The sequence below is a fragment of the Cydia amplana genome, chromosome 16 (genome assembly GCF_948474715.1).
Source record: "Cydia amplana chromosome 16, ilCydAmpl1.1, whole genome shotgun sequence".
Taxonomy (NCBI): Eukaryota; Metazoa; Arthropoda; class Insecta; order Lepidoptera; family Tortricidae; genus Cydia; species Cydia amplana.
In genome coordinates, this window is record NC_086084.1 from 1,512,757 (window position 1) to 1,528,626 (window position 15,870).

At 35.0% G+C, this 15,870-nt stretch overlaps 1 long non-coding RNA gene across 1 annotated transcript in view; it reads left to right on the forward strand.

Annotated features, from left to right (window-relative positions):
- The first annotated feature begins 2,302 nt into the window (after window positions 1-2,302).
- LOC134655447 (uncharacterized) overlaps window positions 2,303-15,870 on the forward strand; it is a 304,347-nt gene continuing 290,779 nt past the window's right edge. Inside the window, exon 1 of the long non-coding RNA XR_010097431.1 lies at window positions 2,303-2,403. This is a non-coding gene — a long non-coding RNA (uncharacterized LOC134655447). The remainder of the gene's footprint in view (window positions 2,404-15,870) is intronic.

Below are 15,870 nucleotides of genomic sequence, written 5' to 3' on the forward strand. Positions count from 1 at the left end.
AATGCTTTGAATTTTGCTTATTGAATTTTTAATTTTATGGTTATTATTTTTCAAATGAAAATGACAGATAACTTTTTTCAGTGTCTGCATGACCTATAAACGCTACAAGGATCCATTTTTACATCCAAAATACACAGGTTATATCCCAAACTATAAAATCCGAGTTTTTCTTAGCTCCGTTATGGAATATAACCTTAAACATGAACTGCAAAGTGCAGTTTATGTGCTAATATTTTATTTAAGGAACTGACGTGCACGCTACTCCGCGTTATAAGTCTCCTATACACCGGGGGTCATAATGTGGCAATGGCAAACAGGCATACGGCCCGGAGATTAAATTAAGTAGCAAAAAGCGCACAGCCCATTTGTGAGAAGAAACCGAGGTATTAAAGCTCTTAACTGCCCTCTGGGTCTGATTTAGATTTGAGCAGTTTGTTACTGTTTTGCTTAAGATCAAAGATTATTTTGATACGATCTTGATGATCATTCTCGCTGATTGGTGAATGCAAAACAAAGTGAGTTTTGGTGAAGTTATGGCTTTCTGACGGAACTTCAATCAAAAAGATGTATGCGGTTAGGTAGTTTTAGTATATATTGTATTATATCGTATAGAATGTATTATATATTTCAAATATATATTGCTGTTTACATATTTGTTATATTTCATATCCCATACTTTGTATATACTTATAGTAGGATAGTACAGCTTTTATGTCTACCGTTCTCCAATTCTCCCTCAATTGCTCAAGGGTTAACTGGAAGAGATCCCTGAAAGGGATAAGTTCGCCTTTGTACTAATGATGTGTGTTCTTTCATGTTTTATGTTTCTCTTTGTACAATAAAGTATTTTACTACTACTACTACTACAAAACAAACTGAATTATTACATTTACAGATAACAGATATTGCTTCCAATAGAAGTCATAATTGAGGCAAGGGCATCAATGCGATAGATAATAATAAGAAAATGTATTGATAAGTTAAGGAGCTTTGATGGCATTTTAAGGGGCCCACTGATAATCAGTCCGCCGGATGATATCGGCCTGTCAGTTGTTAGGAGCTGTCATCTTTTGCGTTTAACCATAGAGAAAAAAATACATAGAGTGCTCACTCCATACATCAGTTCAGACTATTAATTTCAGTGTCTACATCTAGCATCGAGTAGCGGAACTATTAGTACTGCTACTTGACACTAGATGTTGCACCGACCGGAAAGTCTTATCTCAACAGCATAAGACTTTCCGGTCGGTGGCGACATCTATTGTCAAGTAGCAGTACTGATAGTTCCGCTACTCGATGCTAGATGCTAATAGTCTTTTTGGTACTAAAACTGATGTATGGAGTGAGCACTCTATGTATTTTTTTCTCTATGGTTTAACTGACTGATCGATATCGTCTGGCGGACATCATCAGTGGGCCCCTTTAAACATATTCTTGTCTGTGAAATATTTTTTTAAGTTTATAAGTGTAAGGTATTATGTGCAATGTTGGTCTTGTTGCCTGAATTAAATTTCAAATAAATAAAATTAAAATTAAAAATAAAACTGAAAGTGAAATGTGAACTCACTTTTTAAAGTCGGTTCAAAATATACTCATTACCAACCATTACTACCATGAAAGAGGTCATCACCGACCATCCGACGTGTATCAACACCTTTATAGTGACTGTTACGCGAAAATTGCATGTTTTACAAAAATATTACTTTATTTCTTAGTAATAAGTGGATAGTTTTATGACTTACCTGGGAGCTTTCATGTTACGTTTTTCGGAAACATAAATTTGATAATGTTCCTAATACATGTAGCTACTGGGTGTTAGCCTGATTACTGTAATCATTTTATTTTTAAAGTGTTGTATTTTTTTTTATAATCTAACGTCACGTGAGGCTGTTTTAAATTACAATGATTAGTAATTTTGAATCCAATAGTTCGTTTTTTTAGCATTAGAAAAGACTACGTTATCTTGACGTGTCTTTTAAATGAATATCGCATTTTGAAATATGAACTTGTAAAAACAAATAATGTAAATAATCGTGTATGATTCATCATTGAATTAAATATTTGCCGTGACTTATATTTATCAAAAGTGTTTTTCAATAAAAAGACACGTCTATATTGTTTACCCTTTTTAGGGTTCCGTAGCCAAATGGCAAAAAACGGAACCCTTATAGATTCGTCATGTCTGTCTGTCTGTCTGTCTGTCCGTCTGTCTGTCCGTCCGTATGTCACAGCCACTTTTCTCCGAAACTATAAGAACTATACTGTTGAAACTTGGTAAGTAGATGTATTCTGTAAACCGCATTAAGATTTTCACACAAAAATAGAAAAAAAACAATAAATTTTTGGGGTTCCCCATACTTTGAACTGAAACTCAAAAAATTTTTTTTCATCAAACCCATACGTGTGGGGTATCTATGGATAGGTCTTCAAAAATGATATTGAGGTTTCTAATATTATTTTTTTCTAAACTGAATAGTTTGAGTGAGAGACACTTCCAAAGTGGTAAAATGTGTGTCCCCCCCCCTGTAACTTCTAAAATAAGAGAATGATAAAACTAAAAGAAATATATGATGTACATTACCATGTAAACTTCCACCGAAAATTGGTTTGAACGAGATCTAGTAAGTAGTTTTTTTTTATACGTCATAAATCGCCTAAATACGGAACCCTTCATGGGCGAGTCCGACTCGCACTTGGCCGCTTTTTTTAGAATGCTACAAAAACGAACTATAGACGCTATAAAAATAAAATAAAAGTAGTTATGAAGGGTGACTGCTCGTAGTAATTAGCCACTACATAGTAATTGGCTACTCTTAAGAATAATACTTCTATTGGCTTATTTCTTTCTGATTTGTTAGAAGTGGCCAATTACTGTGTAGTAGCCAATAACTATACTACTAGCAGTCACCCTAGATTAATTATATCGCGTATAATGAATTTAATACAGGAACATGCCATTTTGAGCCATTTTTGAGCCCTTTACAGCGTTACAGTGGTCAACTGGTACGTGGTGTCTCCCGTTAACCATCAACATCGGATCCATTTTGGCTACGGAACCCTAAAAAACACCATTCCCGTTACTGCAAATAGTAATACATACTCGTACACAAGTACATTGTAGATAAGTGTCGTAGTAAAAAATGTAAAAGCGCATGTATGAATTTGAATACAAAGAGTACTTAGGTTAGAAAAGCTTGTACAGTCTGGTTCCGCTTGAACTGGTCGGTTTCCTCTGAAGTCTGCATAAATAAGTACTCAATAACGAGGTACTAATTGTAGAAACTTAAAGTATGTCTGGAAATTCAATTAAAATTACATTAAAAATAACTATACTTAAATAACTCGTAAAACAAGGCCTTCTACTAAATCTTAATCTAAACTAACAACTAACAAATTCACAACCTATTCACCAAATTCGCCCCCCGCCCCTCCAGATGCAAAGGAGCCCATCACGCTCGCCGCGTTGCCACGTTGAACCGCGATGGACAACCTTTGCATAAGGAACGACCCGGAGCGAGGGTCATGACCACTCTCTCTCAAACGCCTGCCCACTTCCCCAAGAAAAGTCTTGGCCTCAGCACACCAACAGCCAGTGGTTTCCACAATAAAATAATTTGATTTGTTCCCTAGTTGTAAAGATGGCAGCACCATCTCATCGTCGATAGCGGTAATAGGTAATTAATTTGACCTTATGTTTATTTTGTCCCAATCCATTAAAATATATGTGTTTTCATACAAGTGTTACTGTTATTGGCCATCTGTTATGTAAGTATTCATATGTAAAACTTTTATATACCGCTGTTGTCCTAAATATCAATATAAAAAGTTCATAAATTAAATTAAATTAAATTTTTATTTCAAACAACTAGGATCATCATTTACATAAAATTATAACAAACAACTGCACTCATATACAGTGCCAGCCACTTGAATAGCCTCACTCACCAAAATTAATATTTCTCATAGTAATATAAAAAGGAGATATACATTAAACATTAAATATGAAATAAAACAAGAAGCCTTGTAATAGTAAATAAAATATTTATTGTTATCTAATCAAAGTTTTAAGAAATAACGTCAAACAAATAATTGACCCTTCCACTTGAATAGCCTCACATGCTAAAAGATACTGTTTAGTTATTAAAACTCTTTCGTTTAATATTTCGTATACCTTCCATTAGACCTTATTAATTCGAAAATACGTTTAGGTAGTGATTCATATAAAGAATGTATGTAATTAACGTTCACAGAATCCCAAATAGTGTAAATAGCTTGAATCAGTTCTTCTTTATTACTAAACTGTCTTCCGTTGTAATAAACTTGCCGAGAAAGCCAACCCCAGGCATTTTCCATGATGATCAGATCAGGGGACAAGGATGGCCAATCTAGAACTTCAATCTGGTTTTCTTCAAACTACTTTGTAACTAAGGCTGACGTGTGTATGGGAGCATTATCATGCTGAAAAAACATTTTTTTCTACCTATTACTTTTCTTATCTTACTTTTTGTTTCTTTTAATAAATTTAAATACTTTTCAGCATTTAGTCTTCCGTCTACCACAATTAAATCAACAGTACCATAGTAAGAAATTGCTCCCCAAACCATCACCGATCCGAGAGTTGAATGATGACGTGATAGTACTTTCGGTTCTTTCCTTAGGTCATGAAAATAATATTTTCACCTCAGCAGCTCGAACAAGGGTACTTTGATTCTTAAAAACAGTGAGCAAAATGCGATTTTGCTCACTGAGTGAGACAAAATGACATTCAAGTGACCTTTATAGTCAAATGTCATTTCAACATGCGGGGTCTAATAAAAGTTCGAAATACTTGGGTTCTATTATCTCTGTCCCTTTCACACTGTTAGCAAAAAGAAACAGACAAAAAAAAGTTAAAACGACATTCAACAGTATATTCACGGTTTATAATAGACCCCCGAAAAACTTCAGACCGCATCGTTCCAAACCACGTACGAGTATGAATTCTTAATAATTAATAAATAAAAATAAAGTTTAAGATTTCATAAAAACTGATAAAATACTATATTTTAGGTATTTTATTGTACAATTAAAATAACGAACTCAAAAACTACACAGATCATCACGCAAAATTAATTATTTTACTTTTAAGAATTTTTACCATAGTTGACAAATAGTATACGTATCCGCAATTCGGACCGTATCTTACAAAGATTTTTTTTGTTGTCAAAGTTGGCGATTGAAGTGTCAGTTAATGTTTGTTATTTCTATATTATTTTACTGGAACTTATTATTACGTTTTGTTTTTGTGTTCCATTGCGGTAATTAAACTTAATTGTTTGTATATCTTAAGAAAACATGAGTGCAGGTATTAAGTGATGAAGAAGGATTACATTTTTCAAGTTGTCTAATAGGTATGTTCTCACTGCGCTGAGGTGAAAAATGTTGTGTACTACATGAGATCAAAGTTATTTACATCTCGTGCGCTTTTGAGTCCCTTACTACGCTCAAGATTCTAAATTAGATTCACTCGCTACGCTCGTGAATCTATTATAGAATCTTTCGCTTGCACGGGACTCAAAATAAGCACTCGAAGAAATATCAAACTTTGATCACTTGTTGTACAAATAACTATTAAATCCATCTGGACCATCTAGATTAAACTTTTTCTCATCACTAAAAATCACATTTCGCCACTCGGTTTTCCAGCACATGTACTTTTTAGCAAAAGACAGTCGACCCGCCACATGTTGTTCGCGCAAAGGAGGTTTACTCATGATTTTTTTTCGTTTGAGGTGGGATGATATTCTAATAATCCGTCGAACCGTAGAGAGAGATGCTCTAGTATTTATTTCACTAGCTATTTGCTTGGCGATCTTGGTGGAATTTGAAGCAGTGCGTAAAATAAGTCGACGTTCACGATCCGTAGTGGCAAATTTTGTGCGTCCTTTATACTGGTGGCCGTAATTTTCCTTATTATTAACATAATTATTAATAACTTTAAGGCTGCAACCTATTTTTTTAGCTATCTCACGATGGGATAATTTTAGAGTTAAATAAAAATTAACCTTTTCAATTTCTAAACTTGTAAGTTTTTTACCACGTCCCATAGTCACAAAAACACTGTGTTTATCGCGTTACTGCAGGTACTTAATAGAATGCCATCTGTATTATCTAATCATAATAAAATAAATTTGAAAGCGAAACTTAAATGCACGGTTTGGACGATTATGTTACACTGAGGCTATTCAAGTGGACGGCCCGTATTAGCTCTTGCGTCCACAACGTTTCGCGCGCAGACAAGTTCGGACTTGTTAATGTGTCGTTCGATAAACGTCAGGGCGTACAATTCAAATTTAAGATATATTGATCAAAATAATCACGTATAATTATAATACTCACAATATATAGGTGAGGCTATTTAAGTGGTTGGCACTGTATAACAATAAATTACATTAAAATTACTTAATAATTATATATTAAATTAAACATAAAATAACAAAGATTACCAAAATAACATGTCAATGTTAGTACTTATCTTACATCCAAGGTGTTAGTATAGCATTAAGGGTACATATTACAGGACCAAAACAGATTCCTCTTTTTTCGGTTTTAGTATTCGTCCAAGTTGGAAAGGCTAGCCTGATTGATTCTCCCTGGACGGTTACAATCGATTAGCTCTTTTTGGAACCGCTGCGAACCAGATTCGGAAATACTTTTAATTAGCTTTGCTTTTGTTAATTCGGATTTTGGTTCATTTATTGGCAGTTGAATCTGATTCAATTAATTCGTAATGATCTGTCATTACGTACTAAAACAATATTAATAGTCATACTATAAATATCTACCATATGACATGACGTTGTCGTATTTTAATAATCATACTTATAATATTACAATGCAAAAGTAACTCCGTATGTCTGTCTGTCTATCTGTTACAGATTCATGCTTAAATCTCTGAACCGATTTAGAGCTAGTACCTATATGATTAATTTTAATAATTAAATAATTTTATCTTCATATATTTGAAATAAAACTAGCCGAAGTATACCTACTTTTTAATTCTTATTCTTTCAGCAATAATACACGTGGGTAAATTAAATTCCAATATCAGATAAGATTGAATTCACATGCATATTGCATGTGAATGCAACAAATCGAAACTTCTCAAAACTGTCACCACTAAGAAATAAAAACTGATCGTTATCCTGAAAACTACGATCATAAACCGCTAAAACACTTCACAGGTAGCGTTTATAGGTTATAAAACCGCTTTCCAGAAAATGGTCTCTAAAACGAATACTTTTTTGTCAAAAAAAATTCTTTTTTGATACAAGCTTTTATCGCTGACTGTACTTTACTTTCAACAGGCAACGAAATACTCGTCGAAACAATTCTTACAAACGCCAATGATATTGTTTTATCACATAGTTCCTATGGCCACCTCCTGTGGCCATCTCCATCATCAGGTCAGCAAGATGGTACCATAATATTGGATTGTCACTCAGCTTACATTGTGTATGTAAAGTTTCATGGGATGAATGGGAAGTGAGTCTAATAATTTAGCTTGCAAGATTTGACCCGACCAAACTTAACATTGCAACTTAAGTAAAATCTGGTAAAAATAGAAACTAAATATCCAAAAAGAAATATAATATATAGTCGTTTAACAACAATTTCCCAAAACAATAAGCAGCTCGTAATTCAATTATTTAATGCAAAAATTGATTTATGGTCCTTGGTCGAATAAAATGGCGGGCGCGGCGTGATGCCAAAAATTCGGACGCAAAAAAACCCCATCTGTAATTTTAATGGGCTAAAATAATAAGCTGCGGTCATATATCAGGGGTAATGTAGGAAATTACAGGCAATTCGCTATTTCGTACGAGTATTTTAACAAAATGAACTAAGAAATAATAAAATAGCAATTTTAATACTGCTTTAGTTTTCATGGTAAGTTAAACAACGCAGGATTAATCTATGAAACTCGCGTCTTTGAAGTGGAAATTTGAAGAACTCTAATCGATACTATGAGGTTTAAGCCGTTAAGGCTTCAAACATTTCCAAAGCCCAAAGCCCAGAGCTGAGTATAGAAGTTTTCATTTAAGACTTTTTTAAGCGAAACTCAAAAAAAACTCAAGAATGTACAAAGTTTTTACAATGGAAAACATTTCTATTAATTTCGGCTAGATTGCATTGGTGAATTTAAATTTATAATACAAAAAAACAACGCATTAAATCAATCATGAACCAGGCCGTTACTCAAAAAGATTTAATAAATGATTTTATTCTGTCAAAACAAAGAATTTTCAACGCATCAGAAGTCCAATAAAAGTCCGCGGGCGTTCGAATGACACCATCCATCATTTTATTTCAGTGCATAGGCCCACCGCATCGCGATGTTTATGGATATTTGACCTATTTTTGGAAAAGCATTCATTTTTGTTTTTAAATGCACGCGATTACCAGAAAATATGACAGTAAATTCATTAAAACTAGTGGTTCCGTGAGCTGTAGATCTCGTGATAATCTTAATCAGCCATCAGACTCTACTGCACTCCTTTATATAAATGCACGTTTTGAAAATTTCCAAAAAACTAAACGACAGAATTTTTGAAGTGAAAATTTCTTTAGCGGCGCTGTGCACTTTTTAAGGTGGGGAAAAAAATGTTAAACTCGCGGCAGATCACGTGACCGTATTATAAGACGGACACGTGACCTGATCAAAAAAAAAACTGTTACAATGTCATTGAGTTTTCACTTCTGCCGGCACTCCCGGAATACAACCCATTGTTTTTTTATCTAATAAGTACTGAACCTGCTGACAAAATTTCACGAGAATCGGACGAGAAATGCGACCTGCAGAGGTGAACATCCGAAAGCATTATCGCCCAAGTTTAAAGGGAGACATTCGCTAACGCTCGGTCAATTATTTGGAATGAATAAAGTTATTACGACCGGTTTTATTTGGGCAAGGGTTTATTTACGTTTCAGATTGGCGTTTGTCGATATACGATTGTCATCTTAGCTAGGATAGGCTCTAGCTAAGATGACAATCGTATATCGACAAACGCCAATCTGAAACGTAAATTATGTTCGCTACCATCAGGCATATTAAAGTGAAATAATGTACTGTTTACTTTTATTTCATCGCAGACGTACCGTATATACCGAACAAGCGAAGCATGTACGTACCATGCATATGTACAAACTCACACGCCCTACGGGCTTGTACTGTGGGGTAAGCAAACATCACAGAATTCAGAACGCCGTTTGCACCTGCTATTGTTTTCATTTGTCCCGTGGCCGCAAAAAAAAGGACCCGCTGATTGCGAAATTTGTGGACACTGAGGCCCAATTTTCTTTGAGGGACACCCGCATGAAGGGAGCACGGTTTTTACTCATATTTAAGTACGCCTCCTGGGACCGGCGTCACATATTACAATTAAAAATGCTATTTTTACTTACAAACGGAGGGCGCTAAAACACTGAAGCCACGATAATTTTAGTATCAGGAAAAAAAATTTTTACCTATTACAAATTTGAGTTACAGAGAAATATATCAGCTGAAACGTGGATGACTGGAGTTCATGTATAAAGTGGCCATGCACATGCATTCGGTGTACAGTCAGCTGCAGAGAAAAGGTACCCCTAGCATATAATTTTTTATGTATTGTCTGACTGTACAAACTATTGTATAGACTTTATTTTAATCACATTAATAAAGTAGCCACTCATATATTTTTACCAACAAGTCTAAGGAACAAAGGTAAAGCTACAAGTATGCGTTACTATGCTGTAATATTTTACGAGTATATCTGTGAAACTATACTCATTGGACGTTCGAGAAATAAAATAACTATTTTCATTAATGACAGACATTGGACATGAGACCCTAGAAAATTTTTCTCAGAATAGAAGCCTCAAAAATGTCCCACAATTTCGCACGAAACATTTGTTTCGCTAATTGGCAGGATCTCCAGAATCCCCTCAACACTTCCTTTGATATTTTCGGCTGAACACTGTCGCTGCAATCACCGGAATTAGTGTGAAATTGATTAAGTGCTAACAATTTTTTGACATCGACTTTGATATGTTTAAGTGTGTGCGCGTCACGCCGGGACGTTGACAAAAGGGATTTGTACTGGATTAAGGACGCCAATTAGGTTTAAATATACATGGATTTAAAGATGGCGCTGACGTTTCGCATTGACTTTAAACAAGATTTTTGAGAGTTGCGTCTTGTTTATGTTTAAGCCTTCTGTGTATTTTTATTTTCCTACCTACATATTACTGTTGCACCTATGTGATTCAATTTGATAGAACATTTTCATTGAAATCACATCTTTGTAGGTTTATATTTATTTATTTTGTGTGTACTTTGAGGGTGAGCAAGTAAATTGACGATGCCTGTTGCAGATTTTACTATTGTATTGTAGCTGATTTGACTCCACCTGACAAAGCATGTGTTGCGGATATAAACTTAATTTGTAGCTTTCTTATGTTAGATTAAAATATGTATATATAATATGGGGTTTATCATCAACCTGTGATTAACCTAATATGTAATTAAATTACACATAGTTAATATTTTAATTCTTAATTTAATCTTACCCTTATTAACTGAATTTGCCGATCGCTATCCTTTGTCAATTATTACTAGGTACCAAACAAAATACTCTTCATGCTAATGAACGAGATTCAATTATTACGTTCCTAGAAAACAAATACAATTGCATTACCCATATTTCCAGAATTTTGAAATCAGGAATATGTCGAATTATTGAGTCCCAGTATGCATTATAACTATACCAAACCAAATGAGCTTAAAAAGTCCTATTGAACGCAATTGAATTATTACGTTCCTAGAAAACAAGTACAATTACAAAATATCAATGATTCCATATATTTTAACTTAAGAAATACGTTTAAATCTGTCGAACTACTGAGGCCTTGTATATTCATCCTTTGTGTGTTTAACAGGAAACCGTCATGGTGCTCGTACCATCGCCCACACTGTTAACTGTACATCAGTGGACCTTATGCCTTTTGTAATAAGGTCCACCGATGTACAGTTAGGAGTGTTGCTGTCTGTACAACAAAGGCACGAATTTCGAACACGTAACATAGTCTGGGTTTTGTTATTTGAAACGCTTTTGATTAAGGGATATATTCACATGGAAACTGAATTTCCAACATCATGTTAAGGCTAAGTTCTATCAACGAGCTGGACGAGAGGTATTTATACTACGAAGCGCATGACAGTGTTTGTCAGCGAGAGTCAGTTGAGTCACAGGGCGGACACGTGTCTGTAGGTATGACGTCATACCTACATCAAAAATCATTTGCGTTTATATGTGTGCACGGCACGTCTGTACACGCGTCATTGTGTATGTGTAGGTAAGTCGCTTTACTGAGAGGACGCCAGAAGTCCGCCAGATTCATGTCGCGGCCAGTCGCGGGGCGAGGTAATGCGAGTCGGGGCGGGGCGGTGCGTGGCCGTTCTGTATGATAATACTATTACTTATTCTGTGGTTGTGTTAAAAAGCGAACTTGATTTTTGCTTTAAAATGTATGGGATTACACCAATGAAGTGTTGACTATTTTTTATAGTATTTTTCAGACGAGATGGGTACGCTCACAGATGTCATCTCCATACAATTCATAACCTAAAAACGCCAAATCTCGCAAAATTGTATTGATGTGACATCTTTTTTTTTAATACTACCTAGCTGTATCCGAAAAAGCATTCATTTATACAGTGGGGCACAAAAACACGACATTACACGCAACAACGAAAATCAAATGGCAAATAACAAATAATATATGTAAAATAAATAATTTTATTGAACTTTTTTTGCGAAATTGTTTTTAAATAAAAATACGTCTATTTCGAATAACGTACCCTTAAATTGGAATTAATGAACGCAATAACAGGAAAACTTAATAAAATGGATGTACCTACACATTAATCGGTTTTCCTGCCATATTTAATTTCGTTTATCAGAAATATTTTCATGGAATAAATAATTATTTTAACAACGTGATGCACCACTATAAATTTCACACTAACAAACATGTTATGTATTATGATTATTATGAAGGATGCGATATAGGCAGGCGTGGCTCACTCCGCGATTTCGTCGCTTTGCTACAGGTACCTAGCTAAAAGTACATCCGTTCCACACCAATTTTGGTGGCTAGCAATAAGCCGCGCGTGGCGCTGTCGCCACCTAGCGGCCATATCTGTGCTGATCGTAACAGACGCGTTTTGTTAGAGAGTGAGTCTTCTGTACTTGGTACTATTATTTATTCTGTGGCGCTGTTAAAATCCCATACAAAAATAGACATACCGCAAACGCGAACGCTCGTCACGCTATCGAATGAAATTTACACTAAGGGTACAGAATGACAACTACTTACTACTTAACTGACTTGTCCGTACATGTATTGGCGCGGGCGAGACGCAAGATAAGTAAATAATATCATTCAAATATCATTCTGATGACAGTGTAGGTTCGAATTGGCCTGAGAGTCAAAAAATCTTTTACAAGTCATACATTTCTGACTTCATAATACACTTCCCCGTCGTCTGACGAGTTATCCGTTTGAAACGGAATTCTAAAATAAATTCTTGGCAACAATAAGCCGTAAATTTAAATTATGCTTTCGTTACGTTCTACTTGTTTTGGACGAAAAAGGTCCTTTGTTTCACTCTTCCGCGAATAAAGTGACAGTAAGATGAAATAACCGAGCCTAATTAAGGGCGTGGGGACATACGGGTGGTTTAGTTGGACGTATCCAACGCGTGTAAAAAAGTTCTCCGATGCAAATACACTTACAGTTCGCCTTTGTAACTAAATTTATGTAAATTTCATATGAACCTATTTTTGTACAATAAAGTGATTAACTATACTACTACTACTTATTGGTTGTATAAATCACAAAATGTTTGAAGCTCTACGACCGCTTATGTTGTGTTTGTGTTTACTCGTACTATTCGTTTAAGTACGGAAATAAAACTTAAAATAAAACCGGCCAAGTGCGAGTCGGACTAGCGTTCCAAGGGTTCCGTCCATTAAGTCCGACTCACGCTTGACTGCACATTTCTAATAGGTTTTCCTGTCATCTATAGGTGAAGAACTATATTTTGTGTATTTTTTTCCAAATTTTAGACCCAGTAGTTTCGGAGATAAAGGAGGGGGGGGAGTGGTCGGGCAGAAAGACAAACAGACGCACGAGTGATCCTATAAGGGTTCCGTTCTTTGTTTTTGAGGTACGGGACCCTAAAAATGTAAACATCGAACACCGCAGCGCGCACGTACGAAACGTGAGGCCGTATGTTTCCAGATGTAATGCAATATTCAGAATATGACAATGCAGTTTCGAGAAGTGACGCGCCGTTTGACAGAAGTGGGCTGACATTCGTCGCGGTGTCATTGTCTGCCGTTTTTACATTTTAATTATGCAGTTTTTGAGTTCATTATATGGCCTGCATATGTCAAAACGGTATTATTAATATGTATTTAGTGCGTTAACAAATATAAGTATGAATGTTATTAGAAATGTATTTTCCCTGTACCTCTTTTTCCTGAATTATCTGTATTGTTTTCTGTAATGAGGTGTGCAATAAAGAGTATTTGTTTTGTATTGTATTGTATTGTATTTTTTATTAAATACTTACCTCCTGTACTAGTTCAGCAAGATTTAAACAGAAAAAATACAGATTTGATAATTTAAATAAAGGTAAAATACCATTTTTGACCCATCTTATATTACAAAACTCAGTTACGAACTCTTTCGAGCAGTTGGTTAATGCACAGAATACGCGACTTGTTGTCTATTTACAGGGGTCCCGTCGTTTCCCATAAAGTTTTAAGTCATAATGCTTTGTTTGTCTTATTATCATTAGTCATAAAACTGAAACCGTTAACATTTCAGGATTTTCGTTAGGTTATCCTATAGATAGGTTAGGTTAGGTTAGGTTTGTTTTATGGCAATCCTGAAAAGTGACGCGTTTCTGAACCAAATGAATTATGACTAACGAAAATTCGGGCAAACAATACATTATGGCTTAAAACTATTTGGGAAACAATAGAGACCCCTATTTACAACTATGGGCCCGATTCGGATTTTGAAATAGACATCTGTTAGATATCTTTTAAACATCGCCAAGATACGATAACGATATGTTTAAAAACTAACCTGTCAAATTTGACATTTGCGCGATTCTGGAGATACTCTTGAACGATTTCCACAAGATATGGCTATTGGAGATCCAATTCACATCTAATAGATATCTAACTCTATCTAACGTAAAAGTGACATTGGTTGCTCGAATTGCGCTGCAAAAGAGAACTAGTTGAAATCTAAACTATAACTTATCTAGAATGGATCTAGTACGTGTCGTCTCTTGTGAATATCTTGAAGTTCGAATACGGTAGTACTTGTCTATTTACAACTATGATTGAATCATAATTAATTTATGCCGATTTAATATCGAAATAGGCCACACATATTTAGAACGTAATTGTAATTATGATTGTTCTATATGAATAGATTACGAAGCATACTATAGGTATTGAAGGGGTTATAAGTATTTTAATTAAGGACTGATACGCACGAGCCAAGTGTGTTATCGAGTGTCTAATAAAGTTATTTTTTGATCAAAGCGCAAGACAGTAATTTCCATCATTGTATGTATGTATGTGAACACTTTATTGTACATAAGACAGGTTAAAATACAATGGAACAAAATATATAAAATGTACAAAGTAAATGTAGTTTACTCTTTCATTCAATCACAAAGCTAATCTAAAGCAGGCATCGCTCTAGGCTTTAAAACATAAATTTTGCCATCAAAATGATATCTATCTAAACTATGTCATTTAGTTTTAATTCCCAAGTGCATTTCGGGGGTATCTAGATTTGCATTTAGTGGCATTTGGGAGAGCTAAATAGAACATGGCAACCTGCGCTCCTCGTCTCGCAATGGCTACACATCTGCCAAATACCCTAGCTCTTAGTTTTTTAGTCATTAGTGTTTTTTTTTCTATTATAATTTTAATTCGTTCTTTTATTTTTATTTTCTTTAGTAATTTTAAGTTTATACCTACTAAATACGTTATGAAATAAACGATTTTATTTATTTATTTAGTTTATTTATATTGAAGCGAGCGAGACGCGTGGGCAAAAGGCAACAAAATGACATCATTTAGATATCTTTCATATGACAAAATTAAAATTTGAATTAGCTTCTAGTGCTCTGGTGTAAACGCACCTTTGTATATTTACTACGTGCCCTAAAATAGTAACGATTCAAGGATCCAACCCTGAACCGGCTCACCCGTCAATGAATTGAATAGCGATTTCAATTTCAATAACTGAGTCATTGTTTTATGATAATAAAGTAAAATTCAAATGGAAATTTATTGCCTGTATTTAGTACTGTTGTCGACATTTAGAAAATTAGAACAATAATAAGTTTTAATCAAAAATTTCATTTTTGATACAAGCTTTTATTGCTGACTGTACTTTTTCTTCAACAAACCAACAAACAAAACAGACAATTGTACGGCTACCGTCAGTTTGACACTGACATATTCGTTTGCGTGTGCATTTTATTTTCTATACATCTCGCTCGCACTAATATGCGAGTACTACGAGCGAGATGCATAGAAGGTAAGTTACGCAGACGTTAGCGAACATGTCAGTTTTTTTTTTTCGATGTGGCGCGCGCACAGCTCTTGTGAGCAAGGACCCTGCTAAGGATACGGGCGAGCCTTGCTCATATGCATATCTGTCGCCAGTTTTCCCTTAGTCGCCTTATACGACACCCACGGGACGAGATGGGGTGGTGCTATTCTCTGATGCCGGCACCACACGGCACCGAAT